A 7,500-nucleotide genomic window follows, 5' to 3' on the forward strand; every position below is an offset into this window, starting at 1 on the left:
CTAGCTTTTTTCCGTTTCCTATCTTCCCATCTCTCAATCTTTGTGTGTATATGTCTGAGTTTGTGTGTGTGTGGGGGGGCATGTGCGTGTGCATGATTGTGCGTCTGCATGTATGCGTGCATATGTGCACGTACACATATATATGTGTGTAAAAATGTTAATTTGAAGACATTTTCCCCCTGGTAAACTGGAAACAAAAGCTAAGCTGTGCATGTTAGTGACTCTCAAGGACAAGGTGAGATAATTTCACGAAATTAAGTATAAATTTCTCATCTTCATTTACATGTCAGGGAAAGGACACTGATTTTTGTTGCAGTTAGGGGTCAACTATGTACGCATGTTTCAGCATTTTGATCTTATCACTTTGTCTGCAGATTAGAATTTAAATCTTTTACATACAGTAAAAGATTTTAGATACACTTTTGGTGAGGGCAATAATTACATGTAAAAGAACTCAAGTAAAAAGGTTAAAAAAGTGGAAAAAACTTAAGGTGGGGCACCAGCATTGTATAACACTGACGAGATCTAACAGATCAAAACGTACATATTTGTCTACTTTTTCCCTTAAGTATGTTTCTTAACGTTATCAGTGAAGTGAGTTTGCTTCAATTATGTTTGCTGATAACTTAAGAAAAGGCATGAACTTCTCAGTTCTCATTTCTCAATAAATTTTTTATCTTTCAAAACATTGAGTATTATTCTTTACCCATATTTAGGTATGGGTAACAGTTATAGAGCGAGTCCTCAGCGAACAGAGTTGCCGACTTAGCTTCAATTTCGGCTAAAAATTATTTCTCTTCACTCATGTCACTGATATCACTTCGTAAGTCATGAATATTCGGTTTGTAACTTTTAGTTCTATCAGTTCAAGCCAACTAGGCGATCTTTCGTCTCTAGTAGACCTTTCCGTCGATTTCCGTAAAAAAATCTTTTTTTTACATATGGGCTTGCGGGAACTTTTGAAGTAATGAGAGCGAAAGAGACTAAGAGAAAGCGATTGTATGACGAGGGAAGTTCTTTTGAAGTTACCGTGCATGGGAGCATTGATGTATATGTGTGTGTGTGTGTTTGATGGGGTGTGGGAGACAGACAGTATGTTGTGTAAGTGAAGTGCTTCTGTTAGTGTGTGTGAAGAGACAGAGTAATGTGTGAAAGAAAGAGATAACTGAAATTTTTTACTTGGCGTATGTGTATATGTATGTATATTACTTCAAAAGTAAAAAAAAAAAATTTTTACGGAAATCGACGGAAAGGTCTACTAGAGACGAAAGATCGCCGCCAACTAAGTTCTGTTTTAAGTAGTTCTTCAGAAATCGTGATACAACAATACATTCAGTGTTAAGTTATGACCACCGTAAGTGACAATCGTTAAGGAGTGGTCCAAATCCGAAAAAAATTTTTCTGCAATGGAGAACAGATAAATCATCCTTCAGGAAAGGAACCATCACTGATACTGGTGTGATTTTAATTTATTTCTTTATAGAATTTCTACTCAAATTTGATTTGCTATAAGTTTGATGGCAAAAATAATGTGCTAATGAGTTCCGTTAAAGTGTATATGACCGCTGTATGATGTATAACTGAGAGTGTGTTTGATATGTACGTGATCAATTACACATCATAATATGATAATAAAATAGACAATAAATAACTTTGAGGCATTACTTCAATCTTTTACTCATAACCCTTTACATACCAGAGCTGTCTGTGAATGTGGATATTAGTAACTTTTTGCAGCCATTGGTAAAAAAAAAGGAAGCCAAAAAGATAATAGTTGTGATTACTTTAACAAATCAAGAAAATTCACGAAACCGTTTTCAAAGTTTGGCTGGAAGTTTTGATCTTTATGATTTTAAGGCGGCGAGCTGGCAGAAACGTTAGCACGCCGAGCGAAATGCGTAGCCGTATCTCGTCTGCCGTTACGTTCTGAGTTCAAGTTCCGCCGAGGTCGACTTTGGCTTTCATCCTTTCGGGATCGATAAATTAAGTTCCAGTTACGTACTGGGGTCGATGTAATCGACTTAATCCGTTTGTCTGTCCTTGTTTGTCCCCTCTATGTTTAGCTCCTTGCGGGTAGTAAAGAAATATATTTATGACGTTATGTTGCTGGATGGTCATGTCATCAGTTGAATCCATGTGTTGTCAGGTCTTTCATTCTTTAACCCGAAACGAAATATTTGACGATAAACCTGGTCATTAGTATTAAACGAGTTTAACTAAAAGTTTTAGGGAAAAAATTATGCTTGCAATGTTGTTTGATAAGCCTTTTGCTGGTCATTCAGTTACTTGATAATTAATAATCCGTCTGCACCGACGATTTTTTATCTTTCAAAACATAGAGTATTGTTCTTTACCCATATTTAGGTGTGAGTAACAGTTATAGAGTGAGTTCTCAGCGAACAGAGTGGCCGACTCACCTTCAATTTCAGCTTTAAATTATTATTCGAACTAATTATTCGACAAAAGCAATAACATCGTATTACTTTACGAATGTTGTATAAAATAAGGGACTGACAATAAAATTTCAATTAATATCATCGGATGCTAAGCATTAAACTTTTCAATTATACCTGAGTAGATGTAGATTTATAACCTTGGAAAAGTATTGAGCTAGATGGAAAATGGTACGGTCGAATAAATCGCCACAGTTCTTTGCTGGCAATTATTTAATTAACCTCAGAAGGATAAAAACAAAGTTGACATTTAATTCAGTATGTAAAGAATTTTCTACCTTGTCCAGTACCACTATTATACTGGAGTTAATGCTTCTATTTTTCTTTGTATATCAGTTTTCAATACATACATACATACATACATACATACATACATACATACATACATACATACATACATACATACATACATACATACATACATACGCACGCACACACACACGTTGCCCGGGAATGTAACTGTTCCTTATATATTGGAAGAAAAAAGCAAAATATGTTGTATAGAAATGTGTTATTCTAAATTTAATTTATTCTTCAATTGGGAAATCAATTCTGAATTCATAATACAACAAAAAAAAAAAATAGTAATAATAAAAAGCAAAAATACAAAATTTACCACTTTTATGAAGGGAGATAAATTCTACCACATATGTTGAAGGAAATTACATAATCGCTTCTGGGTAAACAAGATTCTTTGTTTTCTGGTTTGGAGCATAGACAAATAAGTCTTACAAACTACCAACCCTGGAGCAACCAACATAACGTTGACCATGAGAAAAGCAAGGCTCAATTAGATGCAAGCCAGTGGATTTCAAAGTCTGACCTTAAGTTTTATTAATTGACATTGCGAAGCAAAGCCGCACTGGGGATTGCGTTTGTTTGAACTCAAATGGCATGTCTGCTGGTTTGATTGGAATTCTTGGAATGAAAATCTCTTTCCCAGAGGCATATCCAGTGATGATGGTAGCTTCTATCACATTAGGTGATAATGTTTTACAATCAACCTTGTTCCATTGCATAACTTAGGAGGATCTAAATTTCTTAGAAGCATTATTAGGACTCCTATCTTCAGAAAAAAGTTCTTGAAGAATTTTAGGTTCAAGTTCATTAAAAAATGCAGCCAAGTTTGTGGTGTCATACTTTGTCTTTCTTGCTATGTTAAATAACTAATTTGACCGTTTATTTTTGGCAGTCCAGAGCAAGACTCTTGCAAACTTTTGCCTCCCATGGCCAAAGCTTGATCTTCAATTTCAATCTCTGCTTGGTTAAAAATGGCTTCAGTGAACTGAATAGTGATATCTGGGTTTACCTATTGTACTACGCACTTTAAGTTCTCAGCCATGTCCCCACGATGTTTCATTCAAAGCTGTAGAGGACTGCCAAGTTAACACATGTTCAGTATAATTGCAAAACAATTATGGAGTTTCCTCGGAGAATCTAAAATTGATGCTTCAGTCAATGCAAGGTCCTAATGCTCATCATTTTCTAAAAAAACCTAGTTGATAGCATGCTTCCTTATACGTTTCACACATATGACCATTTACCCTCCTCGAATCTTGGAATGATTTGGGACCACGTACTTCCTGCAAAAGGAGCTGTAAGTAGTAGCATTCTGCTTGGCTTGGAGGAACACTGCAAACTCTTACACGAGCGTCGGCCCCGTGTTTCCTCTTGCGTCATTTATTGTTTCTCCAGGTGTAATACTTAAGTAATTGTGGGTAAAAGCGTTTTCTTGCATCTTCATCTACTTGACACGACTTAAAAAAGACAGTAAGCGTAGTATATTTTGGAAAAAGCGCTTGTTGCAAGGCTGTTTTTTTTTGTAACGATAATCCTGTGACCATTATCAAGGTGGACACTCAGATGGATGATGGCTAGGTGTCTCTCATGAATGGGAAAATTGAAGATGCGCTAAAAAGCCTCATTGGTAATAATGCATCTTCCTGTGTCATACTGTGCATCCTAGTCATTTCTATTTATCTGCTGACTGCCGTTCTGCATAAGAGTGTATGCTGCAGTATCTAAACCTCTGTTTATATATTTACAAACATACTTAATATATTTGCAAACATACTTAATAACAGAGTTGCAGAATTCAACATTGTCTCTGGCTACTTGTGCTCATCTGTGCTTCACTGTAGAATACTGATCATCTTCATCTACCCCGACTCCCCTTGTAGAGAGTGCGAACATTGTTCTCGGAAAATTTCTTTGAAAATTAAAATGGGGATTAAATAAAAAAAAATGAGTTACGTGAAAATCTTCACAAGAGTGATTGAAATAAATGGCGATTGTGGAACGCCCCACGCATGCGCGCACACACATACACACACACGTATACACACGCAAACACACATATACATACAGTATCAAACATCAGATGAAATTGAAATGGACGTGTGAGAGAGATAGAGAGAAGGTGTGTTGTCATGCATATGTACATACATAAATAAATATGCATACATCTTTTTGTATGTATGTGAGCGTGTGTGTATGTGTATGAGAGAGATATAGATAAAGAGATAGAGATAGAGATAAAGAGAGGGAGAGAGGGAATTCCACTTAGACATCTCTCTCTCTCTCTCTTTATGTCCCACACACGCACACATACATACAAAAAAGATGTATGCACATGTATTTATGTATGTACGTATACATGACAATAGACCCTTCACTCACTCTCTCTGTCTCTGTCTCCCACACATATATGTATACAAACGTACATACAAAAACACGCGTGTGCATGTGTGACTGACTACAAATACATAGAGCTGAACACAGCGCGCAAAAGGTAGATAAATAAAAAAATTACGGAAATTGACGAAGTGTGCATGTTCAAGGAAAAGAATGCCCATATTTTTTTGGACACCCCATGTTGAATTGCAAAATTCTAACGTGATATTTGTGTGATAACGAAATCAAACCTGGAGTGTATGTGTGCTTATATTAGAGAAACAATGTGTGTGTAAGTGTATATCTGTGTGTGAGAGTAAGAGAGATAGAGTGAGAGAGAGAGAGAACATTACAAACAATGAATGAAATAAACCTGAAATGAAAAAAATCGTATAAATAAAAGTTCGTTAAAAACTATCTTGTCCAAAATATTTAAATTTGTGAACTTAACAAATATTTCTGTCAGTAATTTATCGTAGTTGTTTGCAAATAGAAAATTAAAACTTGAAATGAAAACGTTAAAACAGAGTGAGAGGTTTTGCAAATGAAAGCAGAAAATTTCGCTGTTGCTACGTCCATACCAGAATTTGACATTGAGTCATATATAGAAAACAATATAATTTATTTTTAGTAAAAAAATAAACTGAAAACCCTCTTATGTATCCGAGGTCAAATTATTCATGTATGGAACCACTTCAAGCAGCCGTTTTCGCGTGTAAAGCGAACACACACACACACATACACACACACTCGCACGCACACACACACACACATATACACACACACACAAACACACGCACTGGTCTATTTTATATAAGAAGATATCTATCTATCAGACAGATAGATAGACAGATAGATAGATAGATAGATAGATAGATATCTTCTTACAGAAAATAGACCTGTGTGTGTGTATTCGCTTTTCACGAATATATATATATATATATATATGTGTGTGTGTGTATGTATGTGTGTGTGTGTGTGTGTGTGTGTTTGTGTATGTGTGTGTGTGTGTGTGTGTGTGTGTGTGTGTGTGTGTGTGTGTGTGTGTGTATAATAGATTCAGGCTTCAAATTCGAGTATCTAAATGAAATGAAATTGTTTCATTGTGCGGACCTCCAAAAATTAATTTCATTAAATTTGATTAACATGTGATTATCCAATTTCAATAACGAGGAAACGTTTGTTGGGAGACTTGGTGCTTTGCTTGCAAGATAGCGTCGTAATTATGGAAATATTTTGAAGACCAATTATGATATGAATATTCCAATGTTTATTTGTGCACTTCAATGCGTACCTATATAATTTCTGTGATTGCAGTGTGCAAAACATGAGTTAGTCATTGAAAAACACACAAAAGCCTTCAACTTCACTTAAACATTTATCTACATATATAAAACTCAGTGTGTGTGTGTGTGTGTGTATAAACCCGCATAACTTCTGAAGTTCGCAACTGATTTTCTTCAAAGTGGGAACAAACATTTCTTATGTTCCAGAGTTGGTTTTAGACTCTTAAAAATTTTCACATAATGAGTAATGGGGCCTCTGGGCTCAGAAAACTCCCTTTCCCTGGGGTAAGTACAATTAGTGTGGAGAAGGTATGTAACTCTTTGCGAAGTAACTTTTCTTAAAATTTGCTAAGATATTGATATTATTTACCTTTCTTTATTGATATTTCATTATTAACGTACAATTGTCATTTTAGTTTATTACGCTATATTTCTTGAGATAATGTCTCCAAAGAAGAGATTCTTCATTAGTCGAAAAACGGTGGTAGCAGAGAAATTGAAAAGAAGGAAAGAAACTGAATCGTCACATGAGACTTCAATTAGACAATCACAAACTGCTACATGTACAGCTACTGCAAGAGCAATGGAAAACGATGAGCAGCGTAGTGTTCGCCTAGCCAAGAATGCTACATTTAACAGCTTCAGCCAATCCCCCACCACTTACCATGTCATTTCTTTCATGTAGATTTCTCTCATGTGGTGCTGCTGAGCGCACCCACAGGCTTAATTTATTACATAGATGTATTTCCTACGTCTGCTGATTGTTCAGCGTGGTAGTGGCAGCGCCGACAGTTGCAAAGGAGAGTATATCCAATGAGATATTTTTGGTGCGTTCAAAAACCACATATCCCCCACCCACTTGGATGTGTTAATTCTCTGTTTTCCTCATATATATATATATAGCCAAAATTGTTATTTTCATTTCGGCTTTTGGACATATCTTCATCTATGGCTGTGAATGTTGGGTGATGACCGAAAGAGTACGATCACGAGTACAAGCGGCCGAAATGGGGTCCCATTGAAAGTCTCTATATTGACTTTACAATAGTATATGTAGTTTGGGGATCAGGGAGTCTCTCCAGGTTGAG

General features: G+C 35.9%; 1 protein-coding gene across 3 annotated transcripts in view; it reads left to right on the plus strand.

Annotated features, from left to right (window-relative positions):
* LOC115210211 overlaps positions 1–7,500 on the plus strand; it is a 49,626-nt gene that overhangs the window by 534 nt on the left and 41,592 nt on the right. The window lies entirely within an intron of this gene.

Source organism: Octopus sinensis, linkage group LG1 (assembly GCF_006345805.1).
Source record: "Octopus sinensis linkage group LG1, ASM634580v1, whole genome shotgun sequence".
Taxonomy (NCBI): domain Eukaryota; kingdom Metazoa; phylum Mollusca; class Cephalopoda; order Octopoda; family Octopodidae; genus Octopus; species Octopus sinensis.